This window comes from Homarus americanus, unplaced genomic scaffold (assembly GCF_018991925.1).
Source record: "Homarus americanus isolate GMGI-L3 unplaced genomic scaffold, GMGI_Hamer_2.0 scaffold55272, whole genome shotgun sequence".
NCBI lineage: Eukaryota > Metazoa > Arthropoda > Malacostraca > Decapoda > Nephropidae > Homarus > Homarus americanus.
This window is the reverse complement of record NW_024751398.1, coordinates 207,217-225,000: the sequence shown is the minus strand read 5'-3', so window position 1 is coordinate 225,000 and position 17,784 is coordinate 207,217.

Genomic DNA, 17,784 nt, shown 5'->3' with positions numbered 1-17,784 from the left:
CCATCCTCACCCACCCACACATCATACCCATCCATCACCTCATCATCACCCACCATCACATCACCCCATCACATCACCCCATCATCACCCTATCCCATCCTCATCACACACCATCACATCCACTCATACATCACCCACCATCACATCACCCCATCATCACCTCATCATCACTCATCACATCAACCACCATCCACATCACCCATCACATCACCTCATCACATCACCACCATCACATCACCCCCATCCATCACCATCATCATCACCCCATCACATCACTCCATCACATCACCCACCATCACATCACCCCATTACATCACCCTCATCACATCTCCCCATCACTCACCCCCCCATCATCACCCCCATCCCATCACCCACCCACATCCTCACCCATCACATCACCTCATCACATCACCCACCATCATCATCATCCATCACCCCCATCATCACCCTATCACATCCTCATCACATCACCCACCATCACATCACCCCCATCATATCACCCACCATCCATATCCACATCACCCTCATCCACATCCTCCATCACATCAACCACATCCACATCACCCCATCCACATCACCTCATCACATCACCCACCATCATCACCCATCATCACCTCATCATCACCCCATCCACATCACTCCATCACATCACCCACCATCACATCACCACACATCACCCCATCACATCTCCCCATCACATCACCCCATCACATCACCCCATCACATCACCCCAATCACATCATCCCCATCACATCACCCCATCACATCATCCCCATCACATCATCCCTGCAACATCACCCCATCACATCCCCATCACATCATCCCCATCACAACACCCCATCATCACCCCCATCACATCATCCCCACATCACCACCACACATCACCCCATCACATCATCCCCACACATCACCCCATCACATCACCATCACATCCCCATCACCCCCATCACATCACCCCCATCACATCATCGTCACATCACCCCATCACATCATACCCATTACATCACCCCATCACATCATCCCCATCACATCACCACCATCACATCACCCCATGACATCATCCCATCACATCACCCCATCACATCACCCCATCACATCATCCCCATCACATCACCACCATCACATCCCGACATTATCCCATCACATCACCCCATCCCCATCACATCATGCCCATCACATCACCCCCATCACATCATCCTCGTCACATCACCCCATCACATCATCCCCATTACATCACCCCATCACATCTCCCCATCACATCACCCCCATCACATCATCCCCATCACATCATCCCCATCACATCACCACCATCACATCACCCCCATCACATCATCCCATGACATCACCCCATGACATCACCCCATGACATCATACCCATGACATCACCCCATGACATCACCCCATCACATCATGCCCATCACATCACCCCATCACATCATCCTCATCACATACCCCCATCACATCATCCCCATTACATCACCCCACATTTCATCCTATCACATCACCCCATCACATTATCCCATCACATCACCCCATCACATCATCCCCACATCACCCCATCACATCACCCTCATCACATCACCCCCATCACATCATCCCCATCACATTATCCCCCATTCACATCACCCCCATCACATCATCCCATCACATCACCCCATCACATCATCCCACATCATCCCCTGTCACATCACCCCATCACATCATCCCCATCACATCATCCCCCATCACATCATCCCACTCACATCACCCCATCACATCACCCCATCACATCATCCCCATCACACACCACCATTCACCCCATCACATCATCCCATTACATCACCCCATCACACCCCCATCACATCACCCCATCACATCACCCCATCACTCTCATCACATCACCCCATCACATCACCCCATCACATCATCCTCATCACATCATTCCCATCACATCACCCCCATCACATCACCCCCATCACATCATCCCCACACATCACCCACCATCACATCACCCCACTGTTCCCCATCACATCATCCCCATTACATCACCCCATCACATCACCCCATCACATCATCCCCATCACATCACCCCCATCACACAGCCCCCATCACATCATCCCCATTACACACCCCATCACATCACCCCCATCACATCATCCTCATCACATTCACATCACCCCCATCACATTATCCCACCACATCACCCCATCACATTATCCCCATCACATCACCCCCATCACATTATCCCCATCACATCACCCCCATCACATCACCCCCATCACATCACCCCATCACATTATCCCCATCACATCACCCCATCACATTATCCCCATCACATCACCCCATCACATTATCCCCATCACATCATCCCCATTACATCACCCCCCATCACTTTATCCCCATCACATCACCCCCATCACATTATCCCCATCACACTACCCCATCACATTATCCCCATCACATCACCCCCATCACATTATCCCCATCACATCACCCCATCACATCATCCTCATCACATCACCCCATCACATGATCCCCATCACATCACCCCCATCACATCACCCCATCACATCATCCCCATTACATCACCCCCATCATATCATCCCCATTACATCACCCCCATCACATCACCCCATCACATCATCCCCATCACATCACCCCATCACATTATCCCCATCACATCACCCCGTCCAAAATATTTAAATAATAATAATAAAATATTCGCTTCAACAAATAAAGAAGACAATTAGAATACCAAATTGTGTGACTAAACGATGACCTAATGGCTTTCCCACACCTCTTTCTCCACCCCACCCTTCTCTTCCCCAACTTCTAGCCTCCCTCACCTTCCTAAGTCACTAACCTTCCACCCTCACCTTCTCTCCCACCTCCTCATACCCCAACCCCTCACTCCACCCTTCTCCTTCCCCAACCCCTAGCCTCCCCACCCTTCCTAAGTCACTACCTTCTTTCCACCCCCACCTTCTCTCCCACCTCCCACCCCAACCCCCCCTCCACCCTTCCCTTCCCCAACCCCTAGCCTCTACCCCACCCTTCCTAAGTCACTAACCTTCTTTCCACCCCACCTTCTCTCCACCTCCTCCCCCAACCCCTCACCCCACCCTTCTCCTTCCCAACCCTAGCCTCTACCCCACCCTTCCTAAGTCACTAACCTTCTTTCCACCCTCACCTCTCCCACCTCCTCTACCCCAACCCCCACTCCACCCTTCTCCTTCCCAACCCCTAGCCTCTACCCACCCCTTCCTAAGTCACTAGCCTTCTTCCATCCTCACCTTCTCTCCCACCTCCTCATACCCCAACCCCCACTCCACCCTACCCCTACTCACAACCCCATCCTCCCCACCCCCTCTTCTCTCCTTCCCTCCTCCTCCTCCCCTAACCCTATCTTCTACATTCCATCAACTCTTCTCATCCCCCACCTTCTCATTCCCCTACTTCTTCCTCCTCCCCACCACTCCCACTACTCACCATCCTCCCTCCTCTAGAGGAAGTGGCTTGACCTGACCTTGTCCATCAAGACCTCACGAAACAACCATTTACTAATTACCGACCCCAATTCATCGTAGGTAAACAAGGCCGCGGGCCAACACACGGAATTAATAACGTGACGTCATGATAGTTCCTGAGAGAGAGAGAGAGAGAGAGAGAGAGAGAGAGAGAGAGTGGCCCGTCTACCTGTCTCCATGTACAGGTGTAACAGAAAAAATTATGATTAAACAGAACATCAAATAAACAGGAACAACATAATAACATAGTAAACGGGACAACAGAAGACTGACCTACTAAAATTCTTTTCTAGAATATTAGGTCGTCTTGGAAGGGCCAATTACATGTCATGTTAGAGAGAGAGAGGAGAGAGGAGAGAGGAGAGAGAGAGAGATGAGACGGGAGAAAGGTGAGAAGGAGGTGATGAAAGGGGAGAGTAGGAGGTGAGGGAGGAGGGAGAGGAAGTGAGGAGAGGGGAGTAGGAGGTGAGGGGAAGGGGAGTAGGAGGTAAGGGAGGCAATTAATATATGACCACTTACAAACACCAGGATAATGAATGAGGGAAAACCTCCGCTCTCCCTTCTCTCGACCTCTTCCCCATCCCCTTCCCCTTCAAACTTCACCCTGTTCCTCTTTCATTCCCAGGATTAGCATAGCCCTGTACTCTTCATCCCAGAGAGAGAGAGAGAGAGAGAGAGAGAGAGAGAGAGAGACAACCTAACCTCTCCACCAAAACGTCAGCACCTCGTTATCTCTTTGATCCAAGTGTCAGGATAATGGTAGTTTATGGCCTGACATAAGAATGCTTTGTCGTATGTCCTGGCTGGCAGTTTGGTGCTGACTTCGAGATGAAAGTACAATACATGTTACTGAGTTACTTGTAAATGAAAGTGAGACTGTGTTGTAAAAAGGAAGTTCACTGTTTGTTAAAAGTTCTTAGATATATTGATTGCAAATGAAAGTACACTGTATATTATAGTAAACTAAATTATACTGCATACTAGTGTAAAGTGAAAGTATAGTGTACTTTATGCAAGGGGTTAGTTCATCATACACAGAGATTAATTCACCATACTCAACGGGTTAATTCATCATACTCAACGGGTTAATTCATCATACTCAAAGGTTAATTCATCATACTCAACGGGTTAATTCATCATACTCAACGGGTTAATTCATCATACTCAACGGGTTAATTCATCATACTCAACGGGTTAATTCATCATACTCAACGGGTTAATTCGTCAAACTGAACGGGTTAATTCATCATAATTAAACACAGATTTCATTATCGAAAGGATGTTACAAAACCCCTCGATCGGACATATTATTGACCAACCGTAACTATCGAACACCTCACAACCAATTATCCTGGAAACCCGTAATTAAAAGACGTATTTTGTTCTCGCTTATCCTAGACACCGTTTATAATGAGTATTTAATATTTTCTGTGTTATTGTATAAAAAAAACCAGGATAATAAAAATACGGTATGGTGTTATTAAAAGAATACTAATCCCTTAACAACAATGGTTTAAGTTATAACCCTTTGTGGACGACGGTTTAAGTTATAATACTTTGAGGCCAATGGTTTGAATTATAATCTTCAGAGGGTTATAACTTAAACCATCGTCCTCAAAAGGTTAAGTTTTGCTTGTATGCAAATTTCAGGTATGCAATTAATTATTTTTTGCCAAATCTTAATTGTAAATTTACATTCTTCTTCAAATCTCTTATGAAAAAATATTCACGATAGATTAACGTAATATAAATAACGACAAAGTTTGTGTCTAAGAATGTTTTGTTTTATGTTATGTTATGTTATGTTATGTTATGTTATGTTAGGAAAACAACATTTAGAAATTCATGTTCGTGGTAACTCTCCAACAGTGCACATGTATGGGAATACATAAATTGGAGGAGGCAGGTGGACGAGGAGGAGGAGGAGGAGGAGGAAGTACGGGGAGGAGAAAGAGGAGGAGAAGGAAGCCGGAGGAAGAGGAGGAGGAGGAGGCAGGAGGAGAGGCAGCAAGAGGAAGGAGGAGGCAGGAGGAGGAGGCAGCAAGAGGAAGAATGAGGCAGGAGGAGATACGAGGAAGAGGAGGCGTTTTGGAGTCGTTGATTGGCCAATCTTGTCTCGGGAGGAAGAAAATAAAATCTGATCATTTTCCGCTGGCTACGTCTTTCCTCGGCTCTGTGGTCCTGCATAGCGGAGGCAACATCAAAGTCGACTGGACCGATTGATTGACTTCCTTCGTGACTGGTTGTGGCTGACTGTGAATGACTGAGTGATTGTGGTTGACTGTGATGGACTATGGTTGACTGTGAATGACTGAGTGATTGTGGTTGACTATGATGGACTGTGGTTGACTGTGATGGACTATGGTTGATTGTGATGAACTATGGTTGACTGTGGTTGACTGGAAGGTTAACTGTGATGGACTATGGTTGACTGTGATGGACTATGGTTGACTGTGATGGACTATGGTTGACTGTGCTGGACTGTGGTTGACTGTGATGGACTATGGTTGACTGTGATGGACTATGGTTGACTGTGATGGACTGTGGTTGATGTGATTGACTATGGTTGATCTGAATGACTGAGTGATTGTGGTTGACTGTGATGGACTGTGGTGGACTGTAATGGACTATGGTTGACTGTGATGGACTATGGTTGATTGTGATGGACTATGGTTGACTGTGATGGACTATGGTTGATCTGGACTGTGGTTGACTGTGATGACTATGGTTGACTGTGATGGACTATGGTTGACTGTGATGGACTATGGTTGACTGTGCTGGACTGTGGTTGACTGTGATGGACTATGGTTGACTGTGATGGACTATGGTTGACTGTGATGGACTATGGTTGATCAGATGGACTATGGTTGATTGTGATGGACTATGGTTGACTGTGATGGACTGTGGTTGACTGTGATGGACTATGGTTGACTGTGATGGACTATGGTTGACTGTAATAGACTGCAAGTGACAGTAATAGACTGCGAGTGACTGTAATAGACTATGAGTGACAGTAATAGAATGCGAGGACTGAATAGACTGGTGAGTGACTGTATTAGGATCAGTGAGGACTGTAATAGACTGCAGGACTGTAATAGACTGCGAGTGACTGTAATAGACTGCGAGTGACTGTAATAGACTGCGAGTGACTGTCCCTGAACTCTTTTTGCCCCACTTTCTCTCTCGCCCTTCCTCACCCTCTCTCTCCCTTTTCTTGTTTCATTCCTATCTTTCCACTCCTCCTTCCTCCTTTCTGCCATCCCTCTTTCCCTTCCTGCCTCGCTCCCTCCTTCCTCCTTCATCCCTCCTGCTGTCTTCTTCCTTGCCTCCCTCTTTACCATCTTCCCTCTCTCTACCTCCATCCTTCTTTCCCCTTCCTGCCCAACCTTCCTCTCTGCCTCCCTCCTTCCCCATTTCCCCCCTCTCTCTCTCTCTACCTCTTTCCCTCTCCTCCAACCTTCCTCCCTGCCTCCCCCCTCCTTCTCTTTACCTCCTCCCTCTTTCCCTTCCGCCACCAACCTTCTTCCCCACCTTCCCTCTCTCTGTTCCTCCCTCTTCAACCTCCCTCCCTCCTTCCCCCTCCCTCCAACCTTCCTCCTTGTTTCCCCTTCCTCCCCCTATATCTGCCTCCTCCCTTCCTCCCTGCCTTCCTCTCTGTCTGTCTTCTTCCCTGTTTGCCTGCTTGTTCCCCCTTTACTACTGGGGCCCTTAGTACAGGGACCCATTAGTACTAGCCCATAGTACTGGGGCCCTTAGCACTGGGGCACTTAGTACTGGAACCCTTAGTAATGGGGTTCATTTGCATTGGCTCCCTTATTACTGGGGTTAATTTGTACTGGTGCCCAAGCATTAATTTGTACTGGTGCCCTTAGTACCGGGGTTAATTTGTACTGGAACCCTTAGTACAGGGGTTAATTTGTACTGGTGCCCTTAGTACTGGGGTTAATTTGTACTGGAACCCTCAGTACTGGGGTTAATTTGTACTGGAACCCTTAGTACTAGGGGTTTTGGTACTGGTGCCCTTAGTACTGAGTTAATTTGTACTGGTGCCCTTAGTACTGGGGTTAATTTGTACTGGAACCCTTAGTACTGGGGTTCATTTGTGCTGGAATCCTTAGTACTGGGGCTCTTAGTACTGGGATTTATTTGTACTGGTACCCTTAGTACTGGGGCTCATTAGTATTGTGGTTCATTTGTACTGGAACCCATACTACTGTGGTTCATTTGTACTGGTGCCCTTAGTACCGGAGTTCATTTGTACTGGAACCCTCTTACTGTGGTTCATTTGTACTGGTGCCCTTAGTACCGGAGTTCATTTGTACTGAACCCTTACTACTGTGGTCATTGTACTGGTGCCCTAGTACGGAGTTCATTTGTACTGGAACCCATACTACTGTGGTTCATTTGTACTGGTGCCCTTAGTACCGGAGTTCATTTGTACTGGAACCCTTACTACTGTGGTTCATTTGTACTGGTGCCCTTAGTACCGGAGTTCATTTGTACTGGAACCCCATTTACTGTGGTTCATTTGTACTGGCATTCTTAGTACTTGGGTTCATTTGTACTGGGGCCCATTAGTTCCCACTATCTCTCAATCACACTCCATCCGCCACCCGCATGGACCTCTCTCAAAACTATCCTGGTAACGATTTGATAACAGCAAGTAGCGACCTCATTGTCATACACCACCCGACGTTAATGATCCCACAGGAAGGTAATTACTGATATAATCTACATTTTTCTCTTGTGATCAACGGACAGTAGATCAAGTTGTTTTCTAATTAGCACAGTGTCCCCAATGTGTTGGTGATGAGTATGTAGGTTGTGGTGTCAGGTCGGGAACGAGGCTAATTAGTGTGTAGGTTATGGTGTAAGGTTGGGTATAAAGTCGGGCAAATAAAAAGTTGAGGCTGGACAAAATTCTACCAAAACGTTTTCACCTGCAATTGGTTGGCACCTCTTATGACCACCAGTCAAAACCCACCCGATTCCACCATGGCAGCTGCTCCATTTCGGCAAAATTCAAAATAGCCGCCGTGCGACTCCTTGCAAAAGTAAAGTATCTTTTGACACAGTTGAGTTAGACAAATTTTTAAGGGTATTTTCTGGATAATTTGAGGGTGTCCGGTCCATTGAAAATGGTTTCGAGGTGATCAGAGGTCAAGGTCAAGTCATCTTTTTATAAAGAAATGTTTTTATTTAGTTAATTTTCCATTACCAAACTCAATATCTGGAGGCTGAGTGCATATAATTTTTTTTAATTAATGCATTTCAGTGTTAGTATACGTAGGTTGTGCAGTTATGCTACCCTAACATTCTTTATGTTTATTATTAAATATCCGTCTTCTCTTTCTCCATCCAATGCTGCAGTCGGAGGTAGTACAGTAGAAGGGATGGCCTCTTCAGACCCCAAATGCCACGTTCAGATAAGTTTTAAGGGAGTTTTTTATGGTCTAAGTCATGGACATTTCGTAAGTGAAGAGATGTGCCGTGAAGAGCAGCTTATGGACATAAAAAACTCCCATGTTCATACCAACTCAGCTGTCATGGTAGACTTTCTCTTTTTTTACCAGTGCATTTACAGAGTATATCAGTACTTGATGGAGATACGAGTCAATTTAGAAGTACTGACATTGTCTGGACTTTGTTTTGAGAATGCATTGGGATATATCATCATTTATATTAATCAATGGGTAAAATTTTACTATAACTACCATAAGTATTTGGATGTTTAGCTTCGAGATAGGCTATATTGGGTAAATTTTAACTTTTGGTCATCCCTGTACTTAGACATGTTTTTTTCTCATGGTTTGCGATGTGTTATGAACGACTTAGACCTTCAATTCTATCGGAAATCACTAGTTTTGAGTTACTACCCTCCTCCCCTCCCCCTCACAAGTATATGTTAAGCTAACCTTATAACTCATCATACCCTAACCTAACCTAACCTAACATATGATCTGTATTTTCTTCTGCGATCGAAAGATATTTTGCGACAGAAATCCCGTAGGGATAATGTGTCTTATTGTTTACTTAATCCCATAGTTAGAATCTTAAGGTTCCCAGATGACCAAAACCAAAATAATACCAATATTGTTTGGAATGTTTATACTATGAAATTTATAGTAGGGGCAGCTAATATCCATTGCATTAGTTAATGTGCTTAGTAATATTTATATATTCAATATAGCATTATATTGTTGCACAGAGAAGCATAATTAATTATCTAATAATATTTATTTACAGAGCCTATCAGCCGAGAAGGTATTATCAAGAACTCCGCCATCCAGCTATGAAGCGCGTTAAATTACATCTGTCATCGGATCATCTTAAGCCCATCCTCTGGCCATGGTCGTCCCTAGTCCTTCCACAACATTAAATAGCGACATCAGTAACGAAAACTTAAATTTTCCAGACATGAAATAGAGAACAGTGATGAAAACTTCCATGTTGGAGTTATCGGTCTTTTGCACCATTTTGGCACCCAGCAAGTAAATAAACGCGATGATACTCGAGCAGTTATTTATTTTAACCTAAAAATAAGGTATGCCTGTGTATATCAACATTGTATTTAGCCTCAAGTCCTGTATTTCTGCTGGTAACAACACATCCACCACAGCTGGCTGCCTCCAGCTTCTGCTCGGCGGCTCGAGCCAACCTGTGACGTCACAGCCAATCGCAGAGCTTTTCGCAGTCACGTAACTTTTTATCACCTTTAATCATTATTTTTTACACCTTTTGGTCCAATTTATTTAAAAATATCTTAACCATAGTGAATTTAAGCGTTTTCTTTACCTATTGACCTGCCATTTTACGAAAAAATTCCGACCGACAATTCGTCCATTGTCTCCACACGAACGTATCCCACGGCCTGGGAATGTATGAGGTCACAGGTAGGAGCATCGAGCAGGTGGCATGCCGCTCCGTAGTCATGGGCGTGAAACCGTGGATTACCCTGTTTGCCGGTTCCCAATAGTTCAGTCTTATGTCATTCAATTGTGGTTACACAACAATGCTGTAATATTATGATAAAGGTTGATAAAGGTAATTGTTCTGCCGTGTCTGTTACCAACTAGTGGTCGGACAACAAGAGTTGTCATGATATATTTGATTGTGAAAATTGTATTTGTAAACAACTGGCCGAGGGAAGGAGGCCAGTGGTCTGTGTAGGATTCCTCCATTGTTGTTGATAAATTTGCTTTATATGCAGTAAGACACTATCGTCTTGACAGCGGCATGATACAGTACACAGTAGTCACAGTGGAATACGAACACAGTTTGATGAAAGTAGAAAAATACTTTAATTACTGTTCGGAAACTTACTTCCAGTAGTCTGTATCAATAAATGTTTATTAAATTATAATTCATTATTATCATAACATCGGTTCAGGGGAGTGTAGGGACACTGTCTCATGAACCGAGGTTTTGTATTTCGTATTTACAGCATCATTCGAGTCCCATCATGAGTGATCCGTCAGAATGGAAGGAGTGGGTGGGGAAACATGTTCTATTGCCCGATTTAGGTCACTAGAGATGATTCAACAATCTGAACACTGATAATTCCTGGTCACTCCGCCTAATCTGTGTGAACCAAACCTAAATATTGTCATCATGAAGCCTGAACGCAGCCGTGGACTCACAGGTCACCACCAAACAGATCGTATTATAAATTCGTGTTCCTGGACCTATAATTCTACTGACATCTTACACATAATTGGTATGAAATGAAAGATGGTGTAGAAGTAGCAGCTTGGGTGTAGCTTACTATAGGTTAATTTAGGTGAAAAAATAGCCTCCAGATGAACAGGGGATAAGAGGCGTTCATTTACCACTATAATTACATCCATCTCATACAAACGATCATATTAAGATATTTTAAGTTGGTATCATTATATTAGATATATTGCAGTACCTTGGTTGTTATATTGTTCAACACGTCACCCTCAGTTCATAATGAGATGCACACGTCATTAATATCGGGTGATTTATGTCTCTATCACGGATTTGAGAGTGTGGGGTGCAGTGTAGTGCTGACATAGTGCTGTGCTGTAGAGCAATTATTGATATGCTGTCAGCTTAGTCTATATATATAAAACAAAGAAGTATGTCTGTGTGTTTGTTTGTTTGTGTGTGTGTGTGTGTGTCCGCACGAGAATCTCGGAAACTACTTTACCGATCTGTAGTGATGATGGATGATGTTATATGTAGTGATGATGGATGGTGTTATATGTAATGATGATGATGGATGGTGTTATATGTAGTGATGATGGATGATGTTATATGTAGTGATGATGATGGATGGTGTTATATGTACTGTAGTGATGATGGATGATGTTATATGGAGTGATGATGGATGTTGTTATATGTGGTGATGATGGGTGATGTTATATGTAGTGATGATGGATGGTGTTATATGTAGTGATGATGGATGATGTTATATGTAGTGATGATGATGGATGGTGTTATATGTACTGTAGTGATGATGGATGATGTTATATGGAGTGATGATGGATGTTGTTATATGTGGTGATGATGGGTGATGTTATATGTAGTGATGATGGATGGTGTTATATGTAGTGATGATTAGACAATAAAATAATAACAGTTTAATGATAAAAAAATATACTTTGCTGTACCATTGTAGTGGAACTTACATACACCGTTAATGAACTATTGGTGGAAGAAGAAGTTTTGGGGACTGAACAGTGAGACAATGTGGAGCCTCCCGGAGGGTGGCGTCCTACCGTGGCCTAGCGAATGAGCTGCCCGGACCTCACTGCATTTTTCAAGCTTTCACAGGAAGATGAGTGTGCTCAAATACTCCTGTATATTGACATACCCAAGTTCTACATATGGCAGGCTTCAATGAAAAAGTTCCAGAGAAGAGCTAAAGCATCCGATGTTGAAGGATATCCAGGGATAAATTCAGGCAATGCTTTAGGACGTGTCTACACGGTTCACCCCCAACAACTTTGAATGCTATTGTTCGAGAACTACTTTTGCACCACATCCGTGGACCAACATCATATGCAGCACTAAGACAGTGAATGGACAAGTCTGCAGAACCTATCAGGAAGCGTGCAATCTCCTTGGCCTACTGGAAGATGATGGTCACTGGAATGACACATTATAAGAGGCAGCAGCTACTCAATCGCCAATGAGAATGAGGAACCTGTTTGCCATCATGATTGCTACATGTGGACTTTCCAACCCAAGCCAGCTCTGGAAAAACCACCAAGAAAGTCTTTCAGAGGATCTGCTTCATCAAGCAAGAAGAGAACATCCTGGTCAAGAGATTGAGTTCATGGATGACATGTTCAACAGGGCTCTGATCATGCTGGAAGACAAAGTGATGGAGCTTTGTGGAAAAAGCTGACTAATTTGGGATTACCTTCCCCAAACCGAGAAGAGCCAGTAGTTGCAAACAGTGAGTTGATCTGAGAGACAGACTACTCAGTTGAAGTTCTGGTGAATTTTCTTGAAGAAAATGAGCCTCACCTGGTGCCTGATCAAGCAAATGCTTATGAACAGATCTTGCAAGCGATACAAGAGGAGCAGGGAGGTATGATCTTTCTCGATGCATCTGGCGAGACAGGAAAAAACATTCCTGATCAACCTTCTGTTGGCCAAAGTACGTCATCATGGGAAAATTGCTCTTGCTGTGGCATCCTCAGGCATTGCTGCAACACTACTAGAAGGAGGACGTACTGCACACTCAACTTTTAAACTGCCTCTCAACCTCGCTCACAATGAGAATCCAGTGTGTAACATCAAAAAAGGATCGGCAAAGGCAAAACTCATAGAAAAATGCAGCCTCATAGTCTGGGATGAATGCACTATGTCTCACAAGTTGGCGTTTGAAGCATTGGACAGGACCTTGCAGGACATACAAGAAAATGACCATCTCATGGGTGGCATTACAATGGTCATTGCTGGAGACTTTCGCCAGACCCTACCTGTCATTCCTCGAAGCACTCCAGCTTATGAACTGAATGCGTGCCTCAAGGCATCATACCTTTGGAGAAGTGTTCAGACACTCACCCTATCCACAAACATGAGAGTACATCTACAAGGAGATCAGGATGCTGGACGGTTTGCAAACCTTCTACTACAGATTGGGAATGGAACTTTCCCTGTTGATTCATTAGGACAAATAATCATTCCTCAAGGATGTGGAAATGTTGTAAAGTCCTCAACTGAGCTCACTAACATGGTCTACCCAAACATTAGCCACCACTACAAGGATCACAAGTGGTGCGTGAACGCGCAATTCTGGCACCAAAGAATGAAACAGTGGCTGAAATCAACATGACTCTACTCAGACAGCTTCCAGGCAGTGAGACCTCATTCAAATCTGTTGATACAGTAATCGACCAGGACCAAGCAGTCCAGTACCCTGCAGAATTCCTTAATTCTTTGGAGCCCGCTGGAATGCCTCCTCACCACCTCACTCTCAAGATTGGAACTCCTATAATGCTCTTAAGAAATCTTGAACCACCAATCCTCTGCAATGGCACAAGACTGGTGGTGAAGAACATGATGCCACATGTACTGGAAGCTACAATACTGACAGGAAAAGCTAAAGGAGAGGACGTTTTTATACCAAGGATACCTCTCATCACCACTGACCTGCCATTTGAGTTCAAGCGACTTCAGTTCCCGGTTAAAGTGAGCTTTGCCATGACCATCTACAAAAGCCAGGGACATGACCATCTACAAAAGCCTGACAGTCCCTAAAGATGGTTGGCCTAAACCTGGTGTTTCCTTGCTTCTCTCATGGACAGTTCTATGTTGGATGCTCCAGAGTGGGAACTGGCAAAAATCTGTACATACTTGCTGCTAATGGCAAAACCAAAAATGTGGTCTACCTTAATGCACTACAGTGAGACAATGTGGAGCCTCCCGGAGGGTGGCGTCCTATCGTGGCTCAGCGAAAAAGCCGCCCGGAGGGCGGCGATTCCGCTAGTTGTTAATATATTTCAATTGTCACAAACACTTTAAGCTAAAGAAGACTATCAAACATATCATGGAAACTGGATGTCTGACAACTAATTATCATCCGACACACACGGACGCTTTGAACATATTATCATAACATAATGAAAAAAGTAAATTATACATTTCATAAATACCTGCAGTCATTTTAAAACAATAACATAAACAAATACAGTATCCATATGATAAGTTTTCTTCAGCATTGATGTGTGGCCATACAAAACGGGTAATTTCACTGTCCACGCCCATTCAATCAGCCATGTTGCTGCGCTGCGGTGCCACATCTCGTACCAGAGCCCTCACACATTCCCAGGCTGTGGTACGTCATGTGGAGGCAACTGTACCTACTACTACTCTAATGAAACTTTTGGCAGTTATCTGAATATCACGTATAATCAAGTATATATTTATAAGAAATGAAAGGAAAATATAGAAGATGGATAATAATAATAATAATAATAATAATAATAATAATAATAATAATAATAATAATAATAATAATAATAATAATAATAATAATAATAATACACAGGGTCAGAGTAAAAGCGTAACCTAATTGGTAAACTTAAGGCACTAACTTACCACACTCTTGTTTTCCTTAATGAAGAACTATAAAACTAATGTCAATGTTAAGATTACTATTAAGACGCTGTTACTGCTACCACTACTACTATTACTATCACTACTACCACTACACGCACACACACACACACGCACGCACACACACACACACACACACACACACACACACACACACAGTAAATTAGAACGTTAGGATCACAATAAAGTCTTCACTAGGCAGCGTACTGTAAGTTAGCTTCTAGGGGACTAATACTTTCAACTTAATTAAACAAGGGATACCTTTTATGTGTCATAAAGTCTTGTACGTCACACTGAAGTCTTATACGACACACTGAAGTCTCGTGCGACACACTGAAGTCTTGTACGTCATACTGAAGTCTTGTACGTCACACTGAAGTCTCGTGCAACACACTGAAGTCTTGTACGTCATACTGAAGTCTTGTACGTCACACTGAAGTCTTATACGTCACACTGAATTCTTGTACGTCACACTGGGGTCTTTTGCGTCACACTGAAGTCTTATACGTCACACTGAAGTCCTATACATTACAGTGGAGTCTTTTACGTCATAAACACGTCTTATACGTTACGTTGAAGTATTATACATCACACTCAAGTCTATACGACACACTGAAGTCTTATATGTCACATTGAGGTTTTACACGTCACAATTAAGTCTTATAGGTCACAACGAAGTCTTATACATCACACTGAAGTCTCATACGTCACACTGAAGACTTATATATCAGACTGCAGTATTATCTGTGACAATGAAGTCTTGTACGCCACACTGAAGACTTATACGTCATAATGAAGTCTTATACATCACACTGAAGTCTTATATGTGACACTGAAGTCTTAAACGTCATACTGAAGTCTTAAACGTTTCATTGATGTCTCTTACGTCACGTTGAAGTCTTAAACGTCACACTGGTCTTATACGTCACACTGAAGTCTTATACATGACAAGGGAAGAAATACAAAATAAAAAGCGAATTTATCACCTAATGTAACCAAAGAAAACGGCAAAAAATACGAAAAAATCGATAAATACAAAAAAAATGGACAAATAAATAAATAACGAAACTAAGAAAAAAATAAAAGAAAACACTAACACAAAACATAAAAAACACAACATATACAAAAAAACGAAAAAATAACGATAAAATAAAACTACAGGCAACAAAAGACAAAAATCTCCACCCACAGAAAACTAAAAAATATAAATAAAAAAATAAATAAATAAATTATAAGAACGCAAAAAGCAATAAAAAACAGAATAACACAAAAAGACAAAGAGCACAATAAATACAAAAGCAACACACACCAATAAAACAGGAAGTATATATATATACGTGAAGTGCAGTTACAAGAGTCAGTAAGTCAACACAGTAAAAATTGGCTAAATGTTGAGAAGTAAATGAAATGAGGAACAACAACACAAAACGGAGAATAATGTTACTGAATAGAAGGGGTTGGTTATATATATGCTCTATGTGTGTGTGTGTGTGTGTGTGTGTGTGTGTGTGTGTGCGTGTGTGTGTGTGCACCAACCAAACAAAACACCCCCTGTGGTACACTTTTGCCCCTCACTGGAGAAAAGAGTAAATTCATGGGCCACTTTACCCCGGAGACAGTGAACAACGCGGTCCTCAACCTGCCTCTCACGCTGCTGTATAAACTCCGCGGCAAAAAGTTGTTTGTGTGTGAGTCCTGCCTCTCAATACATGTCTGGGTGACGATCGCCTCCACCCAGGTCCCTAGATGCTTGTGTCACGCCCATGGGGGTAGCGGTGTGCTGGGAGAGAGGTAGTGGTGTGCTGGGAGAGAGGTAGTGGTGTGTTGGGAGAGAGGTAGTGGTGTGTTGGGAGAGAGGTAGTGGTGTGCTGGGAGAAGGGTAGTGGTGTGTTGGGGAGAGAGGTAGTGGTGTGCTGGGAGAGGGTGGTGGTGTGTGTTGGGAGGGGGTAGTGGTGTGTTGGTAGGGGGTAGTGGTGTGTTGGGAGAGGGGTAATGGTGTGTTGGGAGAGAGAGTAGTGTGTGTGTGGGGGGAGAGGGTAGTGGTGTGTTGGGAGAGGGTGGTGGTGTGTTGGGAGAGAGGGTAGTGGTGTGTTGGGAGAGAGGTAGTGGTGTGTTGGGAGAGAGGTAGTGGTGTGTTGGGAGAGGGGTAGTGGTGTGTTGGGAGAGGGGTAGTGGTGTGTTGGGAGAGAGGTAGTGGTGTGTTGGGAGAGGGGTAGTGGTGTGTTGGGAGAGAGGTAGTGGTGTGTTGGAACAGGTGTAGTGGAAGGAGTGTAGTGGTGTACGAATTAAGGTACGGTAGTGTACAGAAACAGGTGTAATAACGTACATGTACAGAACACCTCAAAACGTCACTCACACAACTTCACAAGAGAAGTAAGATCAAACAGCTGCACCACTTAACACATCCCCTCACACTCCCTCTCAATTAAACCTCAAACATTCCAAGACCGGCAGTACGTGTGTGTGTGTGTGTGTGTGTGTACAAGGAATAATTATATTATTATGTGCATCTACGCATTCATAAACATCTAACGGAATGTTTAAAGGATATTCTGATGATAAGCTAATAAGAATCAACAAACATTACAGAGGTGAATGATAATACTAGTTACTACAGACCAGACGCTAATATAAACCTGACGACTGAATTATGAACGACCGGCCCTATGACTTATTTGACAAT